At 39.3% G+C, this 27,921-nt stretch overlaps 1 protein-coding gene across 20 annotated transcripts in view; it reads left to right on the top strand.

The window, feature by feature from the left end:
• The window catches only part of EPB41 (erythrocyte membrane protein band 4.1), a 199,172-nt gene that overhangs the window by 18,855 nt on the left and 152,396 nt on the right, over positions 1-27,921 (top strand). For 3 of the 20 annotated variants that reach the window (XM_053898556.1, XM_053898578.1, XM_053898566.1), the window contains exon 1: positions 712-934. The exons of 2 other annotated variants lie outside the window; for them this stretch is intronic. The gene's annotated coding sequence lies outside the window, so the exon portion shown is untranslated. Of the gene's footprint in view, positions 1-709; positions 935-27,921 lie in introns of those variants that run through there. 15 more of the 20 variants (XM_053898515.1, XM_053898481.1, XM_053898576.1 and 12 more) reach the window with 10 other exon arrangements.

The following is a 27,921-nucleotide window of genomic DNA, read 5'->3' as shown; positions in this document are numbered from 1 at the left end:
GTTCAGCTGGAGCCCAGATCTCGGAAGCTAGGTTTTTATGATTTTGAGGGTGCCAGGGTGGAGTTAGGAGACTCTTAAATGCAAAAGACAGGTGAAATCTTGGCATGGCCACAACATTCGGCGTCCGTTTCAGGCCTTACACAGCTGTCAGGAGAGGTGCACGAATGTCAGGTTTGGAATGGCGCCTAGAGATCATCGAATTAGTAGATGGGTAAACTGAGCCCCAGAAAAGCTGAGTGACTTACCCAAGGTCATGAGGTGCGTTAGTAGGCAGTCAGCTGCTGCAGCCTGACGGCAGCCTCGGCTTTTCCTTGAGGCTTTCAAATCTCGGACTCTTACCTGGACCTCCTCCGGGCGGAAAGGGCCTCACCTCGGTCCCGTTCACTACCTACCTCATTCCCCACGTGGGTGCTGCAGGAGCCAGGAACACCGGGACTCCAGAGCGAGTTCCATTTGCGCTTGCGCACACGCGGCCAGCTCCTTGCCTTTCCCCCCCTCTTTTTCTTCCCCTCCCCTGCCCTTACCGGCCTTGAGGAGGGGGGAAACTAGAGGAGCCAAGAACTTGGCCTCAGCCAATGGGCTGACGGGCCGCGGGCCCGGCCCCCTCCCTCCCTCAGTTGCCGACCAATAGAAATTTACTACAATGTTGTGGCGAACAGAGGGGGAGGGGCGCGCGCGGGCTGGCTGGCTGCGGGCCGGGCGGCCTCGCCTCACGGAGGGAAGGCGGGAGGGCGCGCGCCGGGGCCGCCTGCTCGTTCACTCGCTCGCTCGCTCCCTCCCTCCGCCGGTGGGTTAGTCAGTCAGTCAGTCCGCCAGCAGCCGGCGGGCCCGCGAGCCGCAGAGGGCCCGAGTCTCGGCGCCGGCGCCTTCTCCTGCTATTGTTCGTCGGGCGGCTGCAGCGGCGGGCTCGGGAGCCCGGGCCCCCGGGCCACCGGTGAGGCGAGGCGGCGGCGGCGCGAGAGCGGGGTTGGGGGGCGCGGAGCCGTCCCCGAGGGGACGGTCCGGGCGGCCGCGGCGGCGCCGCAGCCTCTTTGTCTGCAGCCCCCCGCAGGCCCCGGGCCGGGGGCGCGGGTTCCGGGGCCTCCGCGCGCCAGAGGCTGAGGGGCTGGAGCCCAGACACGGCCGGCCTGAGGAGAAGGAGGCGGGGGCTGCGCGGAGGGAGCGTTGCAAAGTTGGGCTTGGGGTCCGTTTTTGACGAGGTCTGCCAATCACTGTCCGCGGGCAGGAGCCTTGGAAGGAAACCAAATGGAGGAGGATTGCGGGTTCCGGGTAGTGAAGGTGTTGGGTGCAGCCGCAGAGCAGTTTCTTCGTGACGGGGTGGCTGGGCTGTCTGGAGAAGTCTGGCACGATCTGAGGGCTGGAGGGAGCCCTGCGAGGACTGGGAGACCTTCCCGCCGGAGACACCCGCCTCGTTCAAAGAATCCCCCGACCCCGGGGGGCTCTGCCGCGCTCGCTCCCCGTGGTCTTCGCGGTTCCCAGGGAACCAAAGGGTTAAATCTATTCTCTCAGCATCGTGACCTCCTTTTTCAGTTCCTGCATCTGTCGACTTGGAAATATTTCCTCCTGCTTGCTGGGCTGCTTCTACCTGTGGGGAGGCTGGATGTAGGCTCGCCCTTCGAGCTGCACCACCCGGCGATTGTTCCGGGCGGGGGGCCTGCCCGACCGGGTTCCTCGTCCCCAGGAACCGGCGTTCTCTGGAGAGAAAGTGATCTCACGTGCAGCAAATTGCTGACGGATTCGTTTCTGGCCACATGATAGCCACTGTCATCCTGTTGTTCCCCTAACTGTGCCCTACCAGAAATGTCTAGTCTGTGGGGACTTGTCGTTTTTGGCATGTACTGCTGATTAGGAGATAGGGGTGTGTGTGTGTGTGTGTGTGTGTGTGTGTGCGTGTCTGTGTGTGTTTTAAGAGATGCTGAGCCTTTTTTTAGTAGTCCGGGTGATTTCACAGCTGCTATTTTGTTCTTGCTGTTTTTAGGGAAAATTGCAAGAAATGGTTATGTCTTGTGTCTTGGATTTTATTATAGAGAGATTTATGCTCCTCTTGAGGATATACTATACATGCTGTTACTCACTACTGTTTTCTGTATTCTCAATCCTGGCAAAAAATTCAGTTTGCTTATGCTTTTAATCAAGCAGATTATTATAGGCCCCCTTACTTTTCATGGAAACTTGATGTACTCTTCATTTCCCTTTTCTGTAAATTGGAAACATCGTAAGTTCTTTGCCAGCTGTACAGTTTTTGGCTTTGTAAAATAGTTTCTTGGGGTGTTATAATCCACGTAGAGTACATAGCGGTGCTGGCAGTCAGCACTCAATAAATGACAGATAAAAAAGTGGATACAACTGAACATCTGATTGCTTGGCATCAAGATACAAATTCAGAGTGCTTTCTACAAGAAACTTATAATTAAAGTAAAGAACAGGAGTTATTCATATCTCTGGGGAAGCCAAAGTAGGGTGTATCTTTGCCACTGTTAAAAGTGAACTCACCGACAGACCCAAGCTCAGCGTGCTAACCTTCTGATTTCTCTCTCTTCTACACTTTCTTCCCTTATATAATTGAATTCAGGCTTAGAAATAATGTTTTTAATTTTTAGGCCTTGCCAAAATTCTCCCAACATTTATACCAGTGTTTTATAGCAAATATCTCATCGGTAAGTCCCCAGTCTACCTTTCCACCTTTATTCTCTTTATTACTTGTATTTTTCAACCAAGAAGAACTGTTCAGTAATAACTCGTGCTTTCCCTTTGGCCATGCGGTTCCATCTATGCTTGTCATATATATTCTTCCTGACTGTTTTCAAAGTCTTTTACCTTAAAAATGCTCCATATCTTAGTAATTTGAAGTATGGGGGGAAAGTTCCATATATGGAAGGAACTTGATGGAGTTTTCTTTAACTGGTGTTTGTTAAAAGGATTTAGGTCCTAAGTGTCCCATTGATATGTGCAGCCCTTACTAGTAAATAGATGATGGCCGATGATGGATTGGGAAAACTACTTAGGCTTCCATAAGTTTAAGTTTAATGCTTGGAAATTCTGGCTGTCAGCAAATAGACTAAGCTACTATAAATAGACTAAGCTAATCTAAGCTAATAGACCCATCTTTTAGGTAGGTCTCTGCTTGCTTTATGCATCTCTCTCTTCTCTTTCTTGGTGGTCTAAGGGTCAGCATTTCCTTAATGTTTGTTAAGCACTTAAATCATAATTGTGGTGGTCAAGTAGAAGATACGTTGAACAAACCTATTTTTTAAAGTAGGCTTATCCTCAAAATAAAATATGAAATAACATAACAATTTATATGATATTAGCAAAATAATACACAAATTTTCTTCTTTGCATATTTAAAAGTGCTTTCATCTTATCCCTTTTTTTCCTTATGAAACACTTCTAAGCTAATATCTAAATTAACAAATGATTTTAAATGATTCCTGTCTCCTCTGAAAAAAATGGTTGTGGTATTTCTTGAGGTATGACCTATATATTTTTTCCTGTTATTCTCTTTTGTCAGGTTTGTACCCTACACTTAAAGTTCACCAGTGTGATGTTTTCTCGTGTGCAGCTTGAATTTAACATTTTTGGAAATTACAGAGCTAGCCTTCTATCCCATTATTCAGTTTTTATGCTCTTAATTTTAAACAAATTCATAATAATATGGGACATGGTGTGCTTATAGTGGTTACTGCCTACTTTTGCTAAGAAAGCTTCACAGTTAAGTCCATCAGAAGAGTTGCCTAAAAGTCACAGGATTCTTGAATTCTCTGCAGGTACTTTGATATGTGTACCCATAGATTGTAATTTAAAATATATGGTCTAGGGGCACCTGGGTGGCTCAGTTGGTTAGGCTCAGGTCACGATCTCATGGTTCATGGGTTTGAGCCCCGCGTTGGGCTCTGTGTTGACAGCTCAGAGCCTGGAGCCTGCTTCAGATTCTGTGTCTCCCTCTCTCTCTCTCTCTCTCTCTGGCCCTCCCCTGCTGGTGCACGTACTTTGTCTCTCTGCTCAAAAATAAATGAATAAACATTAAAAAATGTATCTAAATAAGACATAGGTCTATAATTTGTGATGTGAGTGATAGGGCTTGCATATATTGTTTTCTGAATGTCCAAATCCAATTTAATATTGGTGATCTGATTTTATAACTTTGGTGTATCAGTGGCCATGGCCGCCGAATTTTGTTCTGAAATCAAGAGGAGCATACGGTTAGGCCACAATCTGTTTCCCTGTTATCTAAGAAGCTGTCCAGCCCAAGTGCTGCCAGTGTATTTTTCCAAGAGCCTTATCAAATTTGTGATTGGTCACATGGCAAATTCAGATTCAGATTCATCTCTACTTCTAAAGAACTTATTTTTTCCTCTATTGCTTGAGAATGGAATCACCTTATTTTGTGAGCTAAGCAATAATTTTAAGAGCTTTTTTCTAATGACATCTTTGCTTTTTTCTCAAGCACTCCCAATGATGAAACTTAAAAACATTTAAAAGAGGCCTCTGAATTTATCAGGTTTGGGCCTTATTTATGTAGAGAATCCAGAATTATTAGAAGGTAATTGATTCATAATATTTAAAATAGCATTTAGTTGGCGAAAAGCCAGATTCCAAATATATTTGTTAATTTTTGCTTTTTATTTAAGTTTGTTGAAAGTCTGTGATTATGTCCTTTTTATGAGTGGATTTATGGTATGTTCAGTAAAATGCAGTATAACAAATAATCTGTTGTACACACTGGGTTAAATTAGTATTTTGATTTACTCTGCGGCCAAAAAATGAATATACAGTGAGAAAGATTAAAGAAGCTATAGCAATGAACAGTATTTAGAAACTGGAGGCGTTAGAAAGGAGAACTTTGATATTTTATTTTGAGTGCTGATCTTATTTAGAATTAGCTGCCTCACTGATGCTACTTCACATGTTGGTTTTAGGAAAGTTTAATGAGAGAATCTGACTATGATGAAAGTCTGTTTGTACTTATTTTTGTTAATTATTTTTGTTAAATGGGATTGTATTCACCTTGAAGTATTTGAAAATAAACTGGGTAGCTCTTTGGACTTTAAAGAAAAGCAAAATCCCAATATAGTGCGTGGCCAGTACAATTCAATGAATGACTTGGAGACACTTTAATATACCCTACCCCCTAATTTTTATCAGCATCCTTCAAAGTTGCCCTAAGTAAATATGCTATCCCTAAAAGTCCCCTATATATGAAAATTCCAGAGCCATTCTGGCATCATGTTTATTTTATTATTTATTATTTTGTTATTGCACTTCTTAAGACCAGTTCTCATATTGCAGTTATCTCTTAATTATCTCCAGAATAAATCCATATGGATTAAACTGTGATTGTTTATGACTCTCTCCCTTTCATGGCTGAGGGTTCTTTGGGTCACTGCCACCAAATTAATCTAGGCCCTCTTCTATCCTTCTCAACTCTCGGGGAAATCTCTGTAGAAATTAAAATTGTTTCTGAGCTATGTGGAGTGGAGCCTTGGGTAGGGTTAAAGTAATCTTGGCAGAGTGGGTAGGAAAAGGCAAGATTATCTGATGGAATAGATAGGAACAATGACTATTTATATTGGTAAATAAGATTGGAAGAAGCAGTAGAAGCAGCAACTCTATTAATATTATCTAATTCTATTCTATATTCAAAGTTTCTGTAAAATTCTATTATCTAATAATACTATCTATTAATAGGGACAGGAACACCTGTTTCTTTTTGGAAGTAGTTGGAAATACTAAGATAAAATAGTGTATAATGTATACTCTTGAAGTTGAAGTTAATTTTGATTTATAAATGCAGACTGCCTGTTTCTTGCACCTTCCATCGTCTACAAAAAGTGTCCTTATCCAGGGGTGCCTGGGTGGCTCAGTCAGTTGGGCGTCCAACTTCGGCTCAGGTCATGATCTCATAGTTGGTGAGTTTGAGCCCTGTGTCGGGCTCTGTGCTGACAGCTCAGACACTGGAGCCTGCTTCGGATTCTGTGTCTCCCTCTCTGCCCCTCTCCTGCTCACAATCTGTCTATCTCTAAAAAATACACATTAAAAAAAATTAAAATATAAAAAGTGTCCTTATCTAAACCGACTTTTGGTAGGCTCTCTATACGTCTGAATTGTGGACTGGATACAACATAGAGGTTGAGATACTTTCTACGTTAATATTCATACAGAAAACTTTTATATTCTATTTTGATAATATCTGCATTAAGTCATAAAAAATTATAAAAGTTTTGAATAATTCTCAGTGATTTAACAGCATTAAAACATAGAGTTATTTTGGGGTGCCCGGGTGGCTCATTTGGTTGAATGTTGGACTCTTGGTTTCCGCTAGGGTCGTGATCTCATAGTTTTGTGGGTTCGAGCCCCACGTCAGACTCTGGGCTGCTGGTGCAGAGTCTGCTTGGGATTCTCTTTCTCTGTGCCCCTCTCCCGCTAGTGCTCTCTCCATCTCTCTTAAAATAAATAAATAAAAAAAAGAAAGCATAGGGTTATTTTGAATTGGTTAAATTTAAGCCTGTGACCCACAAGTGAAATAGAAATGCATACTTTGGGTAATTTATGAATATATATAGTACTATGTCAAGGTTGAGTTGTGATTGCTATTCAGCTATTACTTAATGCTGATAACTCTATTAGAATCATTTTATTTTTTTATTTTTCTAAAAAAAATTAAAGTTTATTTATTATTCTTGAGAGATAGAGACAGAGCATGAGCAGGGGAGGGGCAGAGAGAGGAGGAGACACAGAATCTGAAGCAAGCTCCAGGCTCTGAGCTGTCAGCACAGAGCCAGATGCGGGGCTTGAACTCACCAACCGTGAGATCATGACCTGAGACAAAGCCGGACGCTTAACCGACTGAGCCACCCAGGCGCCACTATTAGAATCATTTTAACGCAATGAGAGCTTAACAGTAATCTTTGAGTATATTATCTTATAAAGAATTGCCATTAAATTTTTTTTTAATGTTGATTTACTTTTGAGGGAGAGAGAGAGAGAGACAGAGTGAGTAGCGGAGGGGCAGAGAGAGAGGGAGGCGCAAAATCTGAAGCAGGCTCCAAGGCTCTGAGCTGTCAGCCTAGAGCCCCACGTGGAGCTCAAATTCCAATGGCCAGATCATGACCTGAGCCAAAGTGGGACACTTAACCATCTGAGCTACCCAGGTGCCCCAAGAATTGCCATTTTAATTTGTATGTCAAGTATTTTTTTTAATGTTTGTTTATTTATTTTGAGAGAGAGAGAATCCTAAGCAGGCTCCAAACTCAGCGTTAGAACTTGACAGGGGCTGGACTTGATCTGACGACCGAGAGATCCTGACCTGAGCCAATATCAAGAGTTGGATGCTTAACTGGCTGAGCCACCCAGGTGCCCTTATCAAGTATTTTAATTTACCAATTTGAACTTCTATGTATATTCAAGTGAGAAGTTTTTTACTTTAATAATACACTTGGCACAGGTTGTTGAATTTCATGTTTCCCTCTAATTTTGACCATATAGACACAGGCAGAACTGTCAAGAGCTCCAACAATTTAAGCCCTCATATTTTACCTGCCAACTATTTCAGTATGCAATAGGGACTCATGGAAGGGATCTTAAAAGTGAAGGCACTCCCCCCCCCCACTTGCCATTTCTTGCCCTTTTATCAATTTTTTTAATGATTCAGAGAATTGACAGTGTTCCTAACTTACTACCTGTGAGTCCTGATAATCTTGATGGTATTATGTAATTATATAAACCTTTTGCATGGTGTCATATGATGTTGTATATATGCCCTCCCACATGTGTGTCTTTAGAGTAATTTCTTTCCATCTGCTGTTGGAAATGAGCTCTTTGTGAGGTTATTTTTAAATCTTCAAGCTTTCTGGCATCCTCAACTCTTGAAATAACATAGTTGCTTTTGAAGGCAAGAAAATCCACATAGTGTAGTTAGTGTTTTTTTCCAGTGAAAATGTAAATAGCATTTTATTTTAAAAATCATGTCCTGTGTTCTAAACAGGCAAACATGTATTTTATTTTTAGATGGTCTCCAGATAATTTTGTTAAAATGTAGGAAATAATCAGTTGGTTGTTGCCAAGTAGATAAAATAAAGGAGAAGTACTTAACGGAAGGGATGCCAAGAATAAGAAACCTGTTAGAAGAAAGAGGTTTCAAAGATATCTTATTCTCTGAAGGCTTATTGGTATCCTTTTCTAAACTTGTGCAGCGTTTATTTGTTATGTATCAGATTTGTTGTGTTTTGTTTTATATTGTATATAAAACTGCTATTCCCCAATGAGATTGCCAGCTTCTGAGGGACAGAGTGTCAGTATCCTGTCATTTCATCCTCATCACCTCAAACACAGATATTGCATAGTACAGTAGCTAGAGACATAACATAGGGGACACACTAGACGTATAGAGGTGTAGTGAGAATGTGAATTCCCAGGGTAATTAAGATTTAAGACTTGGGTTGTAATTCTGACTGCTTCTGATTGCCTTTCTGTGTGTGTGTGTGTGTGTGTGTGTGTGTGTGTGTGTGTGTGTGTGTGTGATATTTTCTTGGAAAGTAAGTTACAGATATCATGACCCTTTACTCCTAAACACTTTGGTATGCATAGCCTAGGAATAAAGATATTATCCTACATAATTATAATGCTATTATTATACCTAAGAAAATTAACAATCTTTCTATAATATCAACCAATATCAAATCCAATGTCATCTTCTTAGCAAGATTCATCCAATGATTCCTTTTTTCCAGGTGCTATTTTTGTTGACTTATTCTTGCTAGTTGTATTGTCTCTAATATGACCATAATGAACACTGCTTAACAAGAAATATTCAGTAATTAAGTACTCCCTTTGATGTTTTATGTAATTGAAAAGACTAGCATTGGGGTGAATGATTGCAAATATCATAACATCATCTATAAATAAATATACTATAGAATATATCAGGTGGCCAAAGGGCAAGGTGTTTCTGTTTTGTTTGGTTTTTAGACTTTTCTTATGCCTACGGTGGTAGGCAGGCTCGAAGATGGTGTCCAGTGATTTCTGCCTCCTGGTATTCATGCCCTTGTGTAATCTCTTCCTCTTGAATGTGGCCTGGACCTGGTGACTTAACTTCTAATGAATAGAATATAGCACAAGTGGTGGGATGTCACCTCCAAAATTAGGTTGAGAAAGGCTTTGGCTTTTGTCTTGGGACCTCTCATCTTGGGCACTTTCTGGCTCTCTTCCTGTCATTTGGATCACCAGCTGCCATATCCTAAGATGTACAGGCAGCCTGTAGAGAAGCCCACATGGTAAGAAACCAAGTCTGTCAGCAACAATGTAAGTGAGCTTGGAAGCAGATCTTCCTTTTTTTTTTTTTTTTTTTTAAAGGGAACTTTAAAAAAAAAATGTTTATTTATTTATTTTGAGAGACTGAGAGTGAGAGAGCCAGGGAGGGGCAGAAAAAAGGAGAGAGAATCCAAGCAGGCTCCTGAGCTGAAATCAAGAGTCGGATGCTTAACAGGATGGTTAACTGATTGAGCCACCCAGGCGCCCCTGGAGGCAGATCTTCTGAGGCCTGATAACAGCCATGTGAGTGAGCTTGGAAGCAGATTCTTCAGGCGGGAGTTGAGCCTTGAGAGGAATGCAAACATGGTTGACACTTGACTGCAGTGTCGAGAGAGACCCTGAGCCAAAGGCATCTAGCTAAGCCGTGCTTGGATTCTTGATCCATATAAACTAAAATAATAAATGTTTGTTGTTTTGGGGCACCTGGATGGCTCTCTCTCTCTCTCTCTCTCTCTCTCTGTTAAGTGTCCACCTTCAGCTCAGGCCATGATCTCATGGTTCATGAGTTCGAGCCCTGAGTCAGTTTCTTCTGCTGTCAGCACAGAGCACCCTTCAGATCCTCTGTTCCCCTCTCTCTCTGCCCCTCCCCCACTTTTGTGTGTGTGCTCGCGCTTTCTTAAAAATACACATTTAAAAATAAACAAACAAAAGTTTGTTGTTTTAAGCCACCAAGTTTTGGGGGTAATTTTTTTTTAAGATTTTATTTTTAAGTAATCTTTACAACCAATGTGGAGCTTGAACTCATAATCCCAAGATCAAGAGCCACATGTTCCACTGATGGAGCCTGCCAGGTGCCCGGTTTTGGGGGTAATTTGTTGTACAATAGATACTAATACATCTACCATTTATTAATTTAATACATTTTTATTGGTCATCTGCTATTTACCAGGCACTGTCCTAATTGCACTGGGACATGCAGTGAATAAAGTAGACATGTCTTTTCTTTTGGAGCTTACCTTTTAGTGGGAGAGAACAAATAATAAGTATACAAATCAGGGGTAAAGTATAAGACTTTCGTGAGGATCAGGGAAAGCAGGATAAAGGGTTAAAGAGTGAGGGAGATGGGGTGGATATTTTATTTTATTTTATATTTTTAAGTAGGCTCCACGCTGGGTGTGGGGTCACAAGTTCAACGTGGGGTTCGAACTCACGACCCTGAGATCAAGAGTCAGATGCTTAACTGACTGAGCCACCTAGGCATCCCTGGGGTGGCTATTTTAGATAGTAGAGAGAGTGGTCAGAGGTGACCTGTCTGGTAAGGTGACTTTTAAGCAGTAGAATGATATCTAGAGAAGAGCATTCCAGGCAGAAGAACAATAGGTACAAAGGTTAAGCATGTTTGGTGTGTTTGAGAAATGTTAAGTAAGCCAGTGGGGCAGGATCAAAATGATCTAGGAGAAAATAGTAGGAATTTAGTTCAGAAAGGTTGTAGGTAAGAGAAGGGATGTGCATGTAGTACCTTGTTGGCTATGCTATAGGCTTTGCGTTTTTTTCTGAGATGGGAATTCGTGGGAGGATTTTGAGCAGAGAAATGGCATGATCATTTAATGCATATTAATTGATTATGCACAATGAGCAGGACCCTGTGGGTGTAATGTAATCACAAAAATGTAGAAGACGTGACTCTTGTCTTAAGGAAGTTTAATGATCTAGTGTTAGTAGAAATGACTGGACATGTACAAAAAACTTAAGAATAGAGGCACTGTGTCATGGAAAGACATGTAGTTATGGGAAAAGCACAGAGGAAAACCTGGATTAAAATTCTCGCTCTTCTACTTGATTTCATACATTTCAAGCAACTATTTACTAAGTGGTATTATATGTGAGATAAAATAATGCTAGTGTTTGTTGATGACCTATATGAACTGAGTGAGCTCTGTGTTGTGTGCTTTATAGATATGACATAGGTGTTGAAGAGTGAGCTCCAGCACTTGGATGCCTGGGTTTTAAATTCTAGTTGTGTCACTCTTTGCTTGGTGACCGTGGGCAAGTTACTTAATTTTGGTACCTCAATACTCATTAAATTTTTTTTTTAATGTTTATTTATTTTTGAGAGAGACCCAGACAGAATGCCAGTGGGTTAGGGGCAGAGAGGGAGACAGAATTGGAAGCAGGCTCCAGGCTCTGAGCTATCAGCACAGAGCCCGACGCAGGGCTTGAACTCATGAGCCATGAGATCATGACCTGAGTGAAGTCGGACACTCAACCGACTGAGCCACCCAGGCACCCCACCTCAATACTCATTATATAACATGGGGATGATAAAAATCTCTGTACCTTTTACAGATTATGATTAAATGAGTTAATATATGTAGTTAGAACATTGGCACCAGATAAATGCTAGCCATTATTTTTTCATTTAAATCTCACCACATCCCCTTATGCAGCAGGTATGATTATAATCCCATTTTACATTTCAAGGAGCAGGTTAAAAAGTTAAGTAGCTTGTACAAAGTTAGACGATTAGCAAGTGAAAATGGTCTTCAAAGCCACATTCTTTACTGCTGCACCTTTGCTTACTCAGTATATGCATGAGCAAGCGGGGAAAGAGATCTGGATACAGGCCTTCTATCAAAGGTAATGATTTAATGATTATGCTCTTGTGAAAGTACTTTTCCATGCCTTAGATTCCTCTTCTGTAAAGTGAGGATGATACCCACATTACATAGTAATAACAAAGAAAAACAAACATTATTGTGTGCCTACAGATACTCAGTGTTAGTTCCTTTTCCCCTCGATAAAATATGGCCTCATAGAGATGGGAAATGATCTATAGTTAAGGAGAATAATTTTTGCTTCTTGATCCATATCTTTTTTCTACTTAAATTGGGTATCTACATGTATCTATGATTATTATATAAAAATAAATGTAATTTAGCTCTACAGGATTTTATGTGTGTCTAGTGGTGATCTTTGCATTTGATTCAGACTTCTATAAAATTTTTAAGCCTAAGTGTGAGTTTTCTAAAGACCCATTTCACAGCAACTCTGGCTTCATAGCTTCATTTCCGGGTTGGTAGGACGTGATCATGTGGTTGATGTCCCCATTGTTGCTTTTATCTTTTGCAGCAGATGTGAAAGTAAACATACGAGGTTGAAAAACAGGAAGGGGTTTGGCTGATTTTCGTTGAGAGGGTATTTTTGCAGGGGAGCTTGCACACAAGCCACCTGAAATCTGAACTGCCTTGAATCTTTGCGACTTTTAGCAGATACAATAAGATATACATTAATGGGTTAAAGTAAATAAAAAAGAAAATGATTGTGAAGTTTAACCAACTCATTAATTTGCATATATTTTTGCATTTAAACATATTGGAGAAGTGAGAGAGTGTGTTCCTCTTTTCGTTTAAACAGCAAACTGATGTCTAACTTTATAGTCACTCCAATTCAATTCTGGGTTCTTTTTACCTGGACTAATTTTTCATTGAGAAAGTACAGACTTCTTTGTTATTGTTATTGTTATTGATATCTGTTCTAATATCATTATACTTGAACTTATTCAAAAGTCAAAACTTAAGACAGTACTTTTCTAGTTGGCTCTTGTCTTTGTTCCTAAGGAAGGGAATTAACACATATCAAACGCTAGCTATATATCAGGTAATACTCTCCATATATGCTAACTCGGTGCATATATTAATTATAAATCCATCTTTGACATTCAATTCATAATGAGTTTTTATTGCTTTGGTGAAATCCCTTCCTCTTTCCCGTTTTCTTCTTCCTTATTATACCCTCCCTTTCTTCCTTCCTCTTCCTTTCTTAAATGATTCTCTCTCATACTCTTGCTGAACAGTTTTGTATTAATAGCGTTTCAGAGGCAGTGTGATGTAGCAGTCAATAAAGAGAGGGGTTTTGGAATCAGATAGACCTGAGTTTACAGTAAGATTGTTTCTGATAGGAAAAAACCTTTCTTTTATAATGAATAAAAGCCCAGAACCTCCAGAGTTGGCTTTAGAAGGACATTCTGCACATGTGGTGGAATAATTAGAGCTCACAGTAGGGACTTTTGTTCCCAAAGATTCAAGATTTATCTTGAGAAATGCCTTGCTGACCTCAGGGACTGTTCCTTTCTCTTTAATTTTCTGTCCCAAAGGTGAAGTCTTCTCTTAATACTCCTGTAGTACACAGCTGAGACCAGGCTGGAACATTTAGTACTTTACTAGAGGCGAGGAGATACCAAAAGGAAATAAACACGGAGGTACACTTTGATATAATCTGGTTCACAAGATAAAACTCCTTTTCAACTTGTGCTCTTCTATCGGAATACCTCCCTTCTTGACCCTAACACATATACCTGCCTTTCAGTGGCAGAAGCCGTCTCTAACTCTTCTACCTGGAGTGCCTCCAGCAGCATATCCAGATTGCTCTCAACCCATGGGAGGAGGCTCAGAGGACATAGGGATTCTTTATCTTGCCAGCATATGGCTATATATGAGAGAAGACCCATTCCTTGCTGGTGATCAATACCAGGTCTCTACAACTCTTAGGGGAGACCACGGTTACTCATAGAATATCAAATTACTGTTCACTGAAGAGAAACACAAACACTAGAGGGGATTTGGGGTAGAGGTGGGAGGGGAGTTTCATTTTAACCATTTACCCCAGATCATAATACCTCTGATCATAGTTTAGTAATTTGGCACAAAATAGCTCTGAATAAATATTCCCTTCCCATTCTTTGATTCTTAACACCATGTGATACCTGAGGAGCTACCCTTTAGTTTATTGTAATTTTGATCTCAGAGTTTTTGGTTGAGGAGATTCTAGTACTTAATTAGGTCCAAAGTTTGGCTGAGAACAGTGGTGATGAACATAGCTGGTGTGATCAGAATGGAACACCTGGTGCCCTGAGCAGGCTTGAGTTTAAATGTTAAAGGAGGTGTCCTTTGTATCACAGACTATTAATTGTGCAAGAGGATATGGAACTAGGTTATTGATACAAGGTTCATGGGCTTATTTCTAAGATAGCCAAAGAGTATTAGGGTCAAAGACCTTTGGAGTCACAGGCCTGGTTTGGTATCCTGGCTCTGGTACTGATTAGCTGTGTGTAATTGGGCATGTTATCCTTCCTGTTTCTCAGTTCCTTCATCTGTTTAATTTATACAACATTTAACATTATAAGTTACCTTTTAGAACTACTGAAAAGATTAGAAATAATTGACTCTTAAACAAACTTCGGGGTTAGGGACACTGACCCCTGCGCAGTAAAAAATCCATATGTAACTTTTGACTCCCCCAAACTTAACTGCTACTAGCCTACTGTTGACCAAAAAAGCCTTACTGATAAATAGTCGATTAACATATATTTTGTATGGCATATATATTACAGATGAATTCTTATAATAAAGTAAGCTAGAGAAAAGAAAATGTTATCAAGAAAATCATAAGGAAGGGAAAATACTTATAGTACTGTGTTTATACAAAAAAAATCCACATATAAGTGGATCTGTGCAGTTCAAACTCGTGTTGCTCAAGAGTCAATGGTAAAATGTAATATGCTTAACATAGTGCCTCACACGTAGTGGACACTTAACAAGTAGAAACTAATTATTATTATTATTTTAAGTGACATTCCCTTAAAATCTAGCTTGTACTTTGACTTATATATGTTCTGACCTTGGCTTTTTTTTTTTTTTTTGACAGCTTTATTGAGATATAATGAACATACCATACAATTTACCCATTTACACTATACAATTCAGTGTTTTCTAGTATGTTCACAAGGTTTTGTAGCCATCATCTCAATCTAATTTTAGAACGCTTTTGTCAGCCCATAAAGAAACTCCAAACCCATTAGCAGTCAATTCCCATTCCCTACTCTGCAACTCCAGTGCTAGGCAACCACTGACTGCTTTATGTTTCTATTGATTGACTTATTCTGGACATTTCAAATAAATACAGTCATACAATATATGGTCTTTTGTGACTGGCTTCTTTCACTTAGCCTAGAATATTCAGGATTTATCCACATGGTAGTGTGTATGAATAGCTCATTCCTCTTTATTGCTGAATAATATTCCATTGTATGAATATGAATATACCACATTCTATTATTTATTTTTATTGATTTATCCAATTTAAAACAGTTTAAGTATAATTAACATAGTTATATTAATTTCAGGCATGCAATGTATTTACTCAACAGTTCTATACAGTATTGCTCACGATGATGAGTGTAATCATCATTTGTCATCATATGTCATTATTACAGTATTATTGCTTTCTTGTACTGTACTTTTCGTGACTATTTTATAACTGAAAGTTTATATCTCTTAATCTTTATCTGTTGCACCTCCCCACCACCCCCCCATACCTTTTATTTATCCATTCATCAACTGATAGACATTTGGGTGGCTTTCATTTTTTGACAATTACGAATAATGCTATGTGAACATGTGTCTTCATTTTTCCCGGGTATATACCTAGGGGTGAAATTGCTGGTTATATGGTACTTACTTCTATGTTAACATTTTGAAGAATTGCTTTTGGCTGTTTTTTAACCATTTCTCTCTCTCTCTCTTTTAATGTTTATTTATTTATTTTTGAGAGAGAGTGAGAGAGCATGTATGTGGTGGAAGGGCAGAGAGGAGGGAGAGAGAGAATCCCAAGCAGGCTCCACACTATCAGTGCAGAGCCCGATGCGGGGCTCGAACTCACAAAATGTGAGTTCATGACCTGAGCCAAAATCAAGCGTCAGATGCTTAATCAACTGAGCCACCTAGGTGCCCTATTTTCTTCTCTTTGATTTCATGTTCTCCTGTTTTCTATCAACCATCTTCACCAGTGGTTCTTGGGGAACTATTTTTGATTACATTCTTACTGTTTACCTGTACTCCATCTTGCTTAAACAGATAATGTCATTGCAAATGAATCTCTATTTTTCTATATATGTAACACCTATCCATGCAACGTTCTTTTCCATTTCATCGGTTTTTTTTACCGTTTTTTTTCCCTCTGGGTAAAAAAGATTTTAAGAAATAAATGTTCTAAGTAAAATTCCACTGAAATTTGACCCATGCCTTGTTATGGTATACCTGGTGGTGAAAACTCAAAATCTGTGATGAGAGGAGAGTTATTTATTTATTTGTTTGTTTGTTTACTGATTTATTTAGAGAGAATGAGTGGAGGAGGGGCAGAAAGAGAGGGAGAGAGAGAATTCCAAGCAGGCTTTGCACTGTCAGATGGGGCTCCATCCCACGAACTGTGAGATCATGACCTGAGCCAAAATCGAGTTGGAACCTCAACTGACTGAGCCACCCAGGTGCCCTGAGAAGAGAGATCTTTAAATAGATCTTTAGTACAGTGATACTAAAAGTATGAGGCAGGCTAAATTATTCCATCAGTACTTGAGATGCTTAACAACAGCAGCTTTTTAAAGAAAAAGAATATAGGGGCGCCTGGGTGGCTCAGTCGGTTAAGCGGCCGACTTTGGCTCAGGTCATGATCTCACCGTCCGTGAGTTCGAGCCCTGCGTCGGGCTTTGTGCTGACAGCTCAGAGCCTGGAGCCTGTTTCAGATTCTGTGTCTCCCTCTCTCTGACCCTCCCCTGTTCATGCTCTGTCTCTCTCTGTCTCAAAAATAAATAAACATTAAAAAAAATTAAAAAAATAGAAGTATAGAAAGTTCCACAAGGTTGAACTAAGTCAGGCTTACTTTAAAAAAAAAAAAAAGATAAAGAATATAAGATTATGGGTACATAATTAGAGGTGAAAATAAATATTTGGAATGAGAAAATAAATCCACTAATTATGTTTGTTAAAAATTTTATTCTATATATATAGAGAGAGAGAGTAGGGGAGAGAGGCAGAGGAGGGGAGGGAGAGAGAGAGAATCTTAAGCAGGTTCCATGTTCAGGCAGAGCTGGATGGGGGGCTTGATTCCACAACCCTGGGATCATGACCTGAGCTGAAATCGAGTTGGTTGCTCAAACAACTGAGCTACCCAGGTGCCCCAACAAATTACTTTTTTTTTTTTTTTTTTTAGAGAGAGAGAGAGAGAGGGCACAAGGCAAGTGAGTGAGGGACAGAGAGAGAGAGAGAGTGTGTGTCCTGTGAGGGGCAGAAAGAGAGAGGCAGAGAGAGAAGCAGGGCTCATGTGAAGTGAGGCTCCTGTTTTTGCCCAAAGCGGGGCTTGAGCTCACCTGATGTGGGACTCATGAATCGTGAGATCAGGACCTGAGCCAAAGTCAGATGCTTAATGACTGAGCCACCCAGGTGCCTCAAATAACATATTTTTAAAAGCTGAAAAATAGCACAACCATCATGAAATTCAGAAAATAGCATAAAAATTTTAAATTAAATTTTTTCCTATAATTTCTGGGTTTATATTCTTCTAGAGATTTTCATATTATGGCTTTGTAGTATCACTTGGTCTTGGTAGGGACCAGTTTAAATGAGGGCCCTGAAACTTAAGCTTCTTTAGTTTTATAGTAAATGTCTCTCTGTGTACTAAGTAATCCTAAGATATTAACCAAAAGGTTGAAATATGCCTTTTTCTGTGTTCTAGTCAGTGATTGCAATTGTTTAGTATAAATTACTTCCTGTGAATAATTATTTTTTGGACTTAATATTCAATTATACATTTATTTGTATATATTTCTTTATCTTTCTATCAGGAATGTGCAGTATTAATTACCCTTAATTGCAAAAGCCTTTTTTTTTTTTTTTTTAACACCTTCCCCTTACTTCAACTGCAGGTATCTTTCTTTCCCAAATAGTTTGTAGTATTAGTGTGGGGATAAAAAACAGTCCAAGCCAGAGTTTGATATAGCCATATAATTTTCAGCCTGAGATGTCTCTTCTGTTTAGTTTCAGACTAAATAGTCTATTTGTAGGCTCTCAGTACATTTATTCTTTCATGTCAGTTTTAATCCTGTTTATCTCTTTTTTTGCTATTAGTGTAGATCAAGTACAGTATTAAAAGACTATATACTCTGCAAGTCATTTAGAAGTAAACTTGCTTCATGATAGTATGACTTTCTGGAGGTCAGTGGTTTATAAATAGGACAGAAGAAAAATATGAGAAGCTAGTACAGTAGAAGAACTAACGCTTTTTTTCCAAGGCACATACTTTGTTTTGTACATAAAAGTCTAAACATTTTGTTAGATTTTTAAATATCTCAGTTGACAATTTAAATAGGGAGAGCACATAGTCAATATTATTGTAATAACTTTGTATGGTGATAGATGGTAACTAGGCTTATTGTGGAGATCATTTTATAATGTATAAAGATATCAAATCATTGTGTTGCACACCTGAAACTAATAAGATATTGTATGTCAATTATAATTCAATAAAAAATAAATATTAAGAGCACAGGGGCGCCTGGGTGGCTCAGTCGGTTAAGCATCTGATTTCGGCTCAGGTCATGATCTCACAGTTTGTGAGTTTGAGCCCTGTGTCAGGATCTGTGCTGACTGTTCAGAGTCTTGAGCCTGCTTCGGATACTGTGTCTCCATCTCTCTCTCCTTCCCTCCCCAGCTTGTATGCATGATGTCTCGCTCTCTCAGAAATAAATAAACATTTAAAAATAAATAAATACATATTGAGAGACCAATACAGTTAGATTTTGAGCTCAGTATATTTTGTATAGTTTGTATATAGTTGTGTATTTATTTTAGTTTTGAAGCGCCATTACATTTTTTTTTAAGTTTATTGATTTTGAGAGAGAGAGGTGGAGAGTAAGAGAGCACAAGCTGGAGGGGCAGAGAAAGAGGGAGAGAGAATCCCCACGCAGGCTCTGTACTGTCAGCATAGAGCCCAGTGCAGGGCTCACTCTTGTGAACTGTGAGATCATGACTTGAGGTGAAGTCAGGAGTTGGACACTTAACCAACTGAGCCGCCCTGCACCATTACGTATTCTAATCCAAATTTAATTTTACGTCAGGTAATTTACTTCTTAGTGCATTATTTTACATAATATATCGTATTTAAAACATTCACTTAAATATTTCAAAGAAGAAAATGATTTCCAAATCCCATTGAAAAGTGTCTGATAGGGAAATACAAATCAAAACCACACTCAGATATCACCTCACGCCAGTCAGAGTGGCCAAAATGAACAAATCAGGAGACTATGGAGAAACGGGAACCCTCTTGCACTGTTGGTGGGAATGCAAATTGGTGCAGCCGCTCTGGAAAGCAGTGTGGAGGTTCCTCAGAAAATTAAAAATAGACCTACCCTATGACCCAGCAATAGCACTGCTAGGAATTTACCCAAGGGATACAGGAGTACTGATGCATAGGGGCACTTGTACCCCAATGTTTATAGCAGCACTCTCAACAATAGCCAAATTATGGAAAGAGCCTAAATGTCCATCAACTGATGAATGGATAAAGAAATTGTGGTTTATATACACAATGGAATACTACGTGGCAATGAGAAAGAATGAAACATGGCCCTTTGTAGCAACGTGGATGGAACTGGAGAGTGTGATGCTAAGTGAAATAAGCCATACAGAGAAAGACAAATACCATATAGTTTCACTCTTACGTGGATCCTGAGAAACTTAACCCATGGGGGAGGGGAAGGGAAAAAAAAAAAGAGGTTAGAGTGGGAGAGAGCCAAAGCATAAGAGACCGTTAAAAACTGAGAACAAACTGAGGGTTGATGGGGGGTGGGAGGGTGGGTGATGGGTATTGAGGAGGGCACCTTTTGGGATGAGCACTGGGTGTTGTATGGAAACCAATTTGACAATAAACTTCATATATTGAAAAGATAAATAAATAAATAGAATCCTACAGTAAAAAAAAAAAAAAAGTGTCTGATAATGTGTCCCCGTGAATATTTGAATTTTTGTCTTTCATTGATATATTTTTTATATTTGAACTTGAATTAATAAAAAGCAACATCAGAAAAGCATTTGGGATCAAAACATATTTGCTATATTCATTGTATTTTGATGTTGAATAGATGGTAACATTTGTCTTTGAGTCTATCTTACTCTGCTCAAAAAAACAGGAAAGGGGGGAAGAAGGAAAGAAGTAAGATTTATTGGGTATCCTTGTGCTGAGTACTTCACTTAGTATTCTTACAGCAGTCTCATGAGTCAGGTAGTGGTATTTTCCTTTTATAAGTAAGTAAACTGAGGCTAGGGGAGGTGAAGAAACTTGTCTGAAGTTCATGCAACTAATAACCAAATGCTAAAACAAATCCAGGTTTAGCTGATCCAAAAGTGTTCTATAACGTGGTGATTAGATTTGGTAGTTCCTTCTACTATGGATGGGCAGTGGCCAACTTTCATTTCATTCTATTCAGATTTTCAGAAATCATAATTTATTGTAATCTATATTGAAATTTTACAATGGTGTTCTTAGGCAAAATATTTTGGGTGAAATCATACTAAATTAATTATGCCCTATTTCAATATTTCTTAAAGCTTAATGTGCATGTAAATCACCTGAGGATCTTGTTAAAATGTAGATTTTGATGCAGTAGATACCTGGGATTGGTCCTGGGATTCTGCCATCTAATGTGTTCTAGAAGATGCCTATTCTGCTGGTCTGGGCCATACTTTGAGTCTTAAGGCCCTGCTAAATGAGAGAACAGTTGTCTCCATTTTAAGATGATAGAGAGGGAAGGGTGAGAGTCCAGGTATAGAACAGACAGATAAGACATCTCTTTTTTTCATAATGTTTGGTAAGGATGACACAGAAAGTCTGTTGATAACTTTGCTCTGATATTGCCAGGCATTGGTACTTTGTGTTATGTACACTAGAGAAGTAGATGCAATCTTACAGTTAAGGAAGAGCCAAGAGCCGAAGTAATATCTACTATGTGCCAGACTGTGCTTTGAATACTTTTCATTGAGCTTTTCATTATTGGTTTACTTTTGAGGATGAATAGAATTTTCATAGTCAATCTTATCCTAATTATGAAATACTTAATATAGAGCTGCCTCCTACATGAATTAGTATGTTTTGCTTGGTAAAATACTTGACTCATTTAAGTGTCTGTGTGCATTCCTTTGCCTGTTTTGCATTCTTTTACCTGTTTTGATTATTATGTAGCAGTTTGGTTCTCAAAATTGTGTGTTGGGGCAGGGAAGGGAAACACTTGTGATTGGATTTTTACGGTTACCTAATTTTGAGGTATAAATTACATATGGTGAAATACAGAAATCTCAACATGAACAGTGAGTTTTGACAAGTGCATATACTTGTAACCCATATCCTTATCAAGATCTAGGTGGCGCATGGGGGCACCAGGATGGCCCAGTCAGTGGAGCATGCAACTCTTTGATCTTGAGATCATGAGTTTGAGGCCCACATTGGGTGTCGAGATTACTTTAAAAAAAAAAAAAAAGATATAGGACACAGTCGTTCTCAAACTTGAGTTTACATTAGAATCATTGCTACAGAAGCCTTGCAGAGGCTTGTAGTACAAAGAGTTTTCATTCCTATTACCCAGCTTCCTATAATGTTAACATCCTTCATAACCTTGGCACGTTTATCAAAAGTAAGAAATCAACATTGGTACGATACTATTAACAACTATAGTCTTTATTTCAGTTTCACCAGTTTTTCCACTGTTGTCTTTTCTTCCAGGAGTCAGTCTATGGATACCACATTGCATTTAGTGGTCATGTCTTCCTTATGTGACAGTTTTTCAGTCTCCACCTTTCATGGCCTTGAGATAGATATATATATATATATATATATATATATATATATATATATATATATACCTATATATATATATATTTTTTTTTTTTTAAAGGTTTTAGTTATTTTTTAAGTAAACTCTGCACCCAACATAGGGCTCGAACTCATAACCCCAAGATCAAGAGTTGCATGCTCTACCTACTGGGGCAGTCAGGCACCCTTTGGCCTTGATACTTTTAAAAAGTACTGGCCAAGTATTTTGTAGAATGTCTTGCAGTTTGAGTTTGTCTGATTGTTTTCTTGCCTTTTTTTTTTTTTTCCTTAAGATATAAGAGCAGTTTATTTAAAAGGGTAAATTCAGTACATCTACTGAGATCATAAACAAGGGGCACCTGGGTGGCTCAGTCGGTTAAGTGTCCCACTTCAGCTCAGGTCATAATATCACCGTTCAGGAGTTCAAGCCCTGTGTTGGGCTCTCTGCTGACAGCTCGGAGCCTGGGAGCCTGCTTCAGATTCTGTGTTTCCCTCTCTCTCTGCCCTTCCCCCACTCGTGCTCTGTCTCTTTCTCTCTCTCAAAAATAAATAAACATTAAAAAAATTAAAAAAGATAATAAAATATTACATAAGCAAAATACCATATTAGTAAAATAAATGACTCTTTTTGGGGAAAAGAACATTTAATAATTGATATTCACTTTATTGTAACAAATCTTTCATTAACTTCAATTCAGGATGAGTTACCAGTAGAGTATAATTCAAAAATTACTGTCATAAAAAAATGGTCCAAATTAGAGGATATTCAGTGTCCCTTCTAGAATTCTGTTACTCCTGAAGATGAATAACTATTTTCTAAATACCTTAAAAATCGTGAAAAATGAAAGGAAATTCTAATTTAAAGTGTCAGTCTTGTTATTCAAATGAAATAGTTTATTTCTTTTTTTTTAAAATATTTATTTATTTATTTTGAGAGAGAGAGCAAGCGAGCAGGGGAGGGCAGAGAGACAGGGAAAGAATCCCAAGTAGGCTCCACGCTGACAGCACAGAGCCCAGTGTGGGGGTGAAACCACAAACCATGAGATCATGACCTCAGCCACAGTCAGGAGTCAGTTGTTTAACTGATTGAGCCACCCAGGCACCTGAAACGGGTTATTTCTTTTTCTTTTTTTGAAAAAAGTTTATTTATTTATTTAAAAACATTTTTTAAAATGTTTATTTATTTTTGAGAGAGAGACAGAGTGCAAGCAGGGAGGGACAGAGAGAGAGGGAGACACAGAATCTGAAGGAGGCTCCAGGCTCTGAGCTGTCAGCACAGAGCCCGATGCGGGTCTTGAACCCATGAACCGTGAGCGATCGTGACCTGAAGTCAGATGCCCAACCGACTGAGCCACCCAGGCGCCCTGAAAAAATGTTTATTTATTTTTGAGAGAGAGAGAGAGAGAACACAAGTGGGGAAGGGGCAGAGAGAAAGGGAGACACAGATTCCGAAGCAGGTTCCAGGCTCTGAGCTTTGAGCATAGAGCCTGAGCTGGGGCTTGAACTCACGGATGGGGAGATCAGGACCTGAGCTAAAGAGCAACGCCCAACCAACTGAACCACTCAGGTGCCCCTGAAATAGGTTATTTCTAAAGAAATGATTGGGGAGAATAAAACTAGTAAGTTGGTTTTATGGTTATTTCTAATATTTATTTTTCCTGTGACACCAATATATCGCTCTTTGCTTGGTTTAAAAACTACAGATGGTTAGCTTCAGGTGAACATAAGTGCTACACTTTTGTTTCTTTATAGTACTAAAATGCAATCTATAACTTAGGAATGTACTTTAAATTCGTAATGCATGCACATTGATTAAAATGAGAAATCCTTCAAACTTTGATATTGTCATTAATACTTGTTGCCTTGAGATCATAATGAATTCTTTAAAAGTTGCAGATATTGCCATTAGGCATTTATGGGGTGAGGGTAGGGCAAACTTGTCTAAGACAAATGCACAGCAGACTGGAAATAACAGGTTATAAAAACTGGAAAGCTTCCATATGTGGTAGGCATTTAATAAAGTTTGGCTGGATCACCATCTCTCTCTCTCTCTCTCTCTCTCTCTCAATGTATATTTATTTTTGACAGACAGAGAGAGCATGAGTGGGGAGTGGCAGAGAAAAAGGGAGACTCAGAATTGAAGCAGGTTCCAGGCTCTGAGCTGTCAGCACAGAGGGCTCAAACTCACAAACTGTCAGATCATGACCTGAGCCAAAGTCAAATTCTTAACCAACTCAGCCATCCAGTGACCCTGAATCACTGTTTCTTAAGAAATGGGTGACTTGTTCCCAAACCTTAATCTCAACTCCAGTTGAGTGATCAGGGCATGCTACTCGTACAAAGGAAAAATGAGTTATAAGAAACAAGCTTAAAAAAAAAAAAGTTGGGCTGTTCCTGTTTTGGGGGGGTCAAGGCAGAAAAACAAGCCACAAGTCCAGGGATTGGATGCTGAGCCAGGTGGGCAGGGGTGGGACCCCCAAGGAGAGTGGGACAAGAGCAGGAGGCTGGACACAGGGCTCTGGTGGCCTTAAGTTCACTTACCAGGCCAAGCCCAGGCATGTCCCCAGCGATAACAGACTCACCATGTTTGATTTTTCTCATGATTAGGTAGGTAGGTTGTGCATTTTGGGAAGAATACTACAGAGGCGATATGTCCTTATCACATATTGGGGGATATATGATATCAATAATTATTATTACTGGTTATATAAATTATTACTGGTTAAGGTAGTATCTGCTAGGTTGCTCCACTGTAAAGTTACAATTTTTTTGCTTTCCATATTCTAAGAAGCAAGTTATTAAGTCTAGTCTACATTCATTGTGGAGGGAATCAAACTGTATCTCCTGGAGGGAGAGTATGCAAGAATTTATGGATATATGTTAAAACCACCACAATAACTAATAAATATTTTGGGGGAGATACTTTGAAGCTATGCAAATATCATGTTTCTTAAAGTGTCATGGGTTGATTTTTATCTTTACCAGGGATCTTGCCTGCAGTAGTTATTACTGTGGAGTTCTAATGGTGATTTTCTATTTTTGGAGGCCTTTTTTAAAACCAATTACTGGCCCTTATCCCCAGAGTCTCTAATTTAGTAGATCTTAAGTGGGGCCTGAGAATTTGCATTTCTAACAAGTCCCCAATGATGCCAGTGATGCCAATGATGCTAGTCTGGGGATTTGAGAATCACTGATTAGAACATTATCTTAATCTCAGTGAGTTTCCTCACATCCTTTCCCAGTTAATTCCTGCCTACTCAACCCTTTCAGGAGCAACCACTATTCTGATTTTTATGTAAATTGCATTATAAACATACTGAATCTATTTAGGAAAGCTCAACTTATGAAAATCCAAAAATTTAAAAAGATGAATACAGGGAGAATTGATTCTAATTGAAAAAGTATTCCTTTTTGGAAAACAAGGAGGGGAGGCTTAAGGGGAGATGTTCAGTAGGCATTTCTAAGGCCAGCCTCACTTTTCCTGTTTCACTGGTTTTTATTTTTATTTTTAAATGTTTATTTATTTTAGAGAAAGAAAGGGACAGAGTGCAAGCAGGGGAGGGGCAGAGAGAGAGAGAGAGGGAGACACAGAATCCCAAGCAGGCTCCAGGCTCTGAGCTGTCAGCACAGAGCCGGATGCGGGGCTCAAACTGACGAACTGTGAGATCATGACCTGAGCCAAATTTGGACGCTTAACCAACTAAGCCACCCAGGTGCCTCTCCTGCCCCAGTTGTAGAATCAGTCATTTTTCCAAGGAGCCCTGGTTCCTTTTATTGGAGAGTAGTATTAGAACCAGTATGTGTATATTAACTGTTTAGTTGATCTTCTTGCCTTTAGTCTTTTTCCTTCCAGTGTATCCTGCCATATTCATCTTCCTTTATTTTTTCTTAAAGTTTGTTTGTTTGTTTGTTTGTTTGTTTGTTTGTTTATTTAGCGAATGAATGAGCAGGGGAGGGGCAGAGACAGAGAAAGAGAGGGAGAATCCCAAGCAGGCTCCGCACTGCCAGTGCAGAGCCTGATGCAGGCCTCAAACTCGCGAACTGTGAGATCATGACCTGAGCTAAGATCAAGAGTCAGACGCTTGGGGCGCCTGGGTGGCTCAGTCGGTTAAGCGTCCGACTTCAGCTCAGGTCACGATCTCGCGGTCTGTGGGTTCGAGCCCCGCATCAGGCTCTGGGCTGATGGCTCAGAGCCTGGAGCCTGCTTCCGATTCTGTGTCTCCCTCTCTCTCTGCCCCTCCCCCGTTCATTCTCTGTCTCTCTCTGTCTCAAAAATAAATAAACGTTAAAAAAAAAAAATTAAAAAAAAAAGAGACGCTTAACCAAGTGAGCCACCCAGGTGCCCTTTATCTTCCTTTAATAGAGCTTCCAGGGCATAGGTAGTTTCTCTCCTTAAGAGTTACTGTAGCAAAGTACTGCTTCTCTGATCAGATATCCTTAGTTTATCTTTCATGGCCTTATCTAACTTACTTCTCTCATTATTAAATGATTCATCTCTCATTTCCTTCTTATGCTGTTCCAATCTTGGCACAATTTGCTTTTTTTTCTCTAACATTGCAAAGCTAATTCCCACTTTCTGTATTCTTATCTTTGGGTTTTATAGTTTTTTGAATGGTTAGACTTACATGTTTATCATATTATTTGATACTTCATAGTCAAAATTAGAAGTCAAATCTACAGAAGAAACTCCAGACATCATTTGGCTCATTTCCTCATTTAGAGATAAGGAAAGTGTGGCCCCTAAACCTGGAGCACATGGAGTATGTCATGGCTGAGGCAGAACTTGATCCTTGGCTTTCTCTCACTTTGTACAGTATTCTTTTCACCATGTGCAACTGCCCCCCCACCCCTGTAGCCTGTTGTAAAAAATTGAGGTATAATTTACATACCATAAAATTTACCATTTTAAAATGTATAATTCAAAAAATATATAATTTAGTGGATTTTAGTATTCATGTCATTATTTTTCAATCCCAGAACATTTTCATTACCCTAACAAGAAAAACCCTTACACGTTAGTAGTCACTCCCATTTCCCCCTCCCCCCAGCCTTTGACAACCATTATTCTACTTCCTATCTCTATGGATTTGTATATTCTGGATGCTTCATATGAGTGGAATCCTAGAATATGTGGCTTTTGTGTTTGGCTTCTTTTACTTAGCATAATGCTTTCAGGGTTCATCCATGTGGTAGCATGTATCAGTACTCCATTCCTTTTTACTGCTGTGTAATATTTCACTGTATGGGTGTACCACATTTTGTTTATCCATTCATTAGTTGATGGATATTGTCTTGTTTTTACTTTGTGACTATTGTGAATGCTATGAACATTGATGTACAAGTTTTTGTTTGAATACCTGTTTTCAGTTCTCTTGAGTATATACCTAGGAATGGAATTGCTGGTTCATATGGTAATTCTATGTTTAACTTTTTGAGGAATTGCTACACTGTTTTCCACAGTGACTGCACCATTTTCCATTTCTACCACCAATTGAGGGTAGCAATTTCTTTACATATTCACAAACAGTTGTGATTTTCCTTAAAAAAAAAAAATTAAAGCCATCCTAGTGGGTGTGAAATGGTACATCATTATATCATTGTGGCTTTGATTTGCATTTTCCTAATGACTACTGATGTCGAACATCTTCTAGTATACTTATTAGCTATTTGTATACCTTCTCTGTTGAAATTTCTATTCAAGTCCTTTGCCTATTTTAAAATTGGACTGTGTTTTTATCATTGAGTTATAAGAGTTCCTTATATGTTCTGTAGACCAGATCCTTATCACATATATGATTTGCAAATATTTTCTCCCATTCTGTGAGTTGTCTTTTTACTTACTTGATGGTGTCTAGGAAGCACAAAAGTTTTTAATTTTGGTGAAGTTCGATTTATCAAAAATTTTTGAGTTGCTTATGCTTTTGGTGTCATATCTAAGAACTGTTGCCTAATCCAAGATCATGAATATTTATACTT

This window comes from Panthera pardus, unplaced genomic scaffold, assembly GCF_024362965.1.
Source record: "Panthera pardus isolate Hobbes unplaced genomic scaffold, ASM2436296v1 HiC_scaffold_11, whole genome shotgun sequence".
Classification (NCBI taxonomy): domain Eukaryota; kingdom Metazoa; phylum Chordata; class Mammalia; order Carnivora; family Felidae; genus Panthera; species Panthera pardus.
This window is presented reverse-complemented; position numbering and strand designations above follow the sequence as displayed.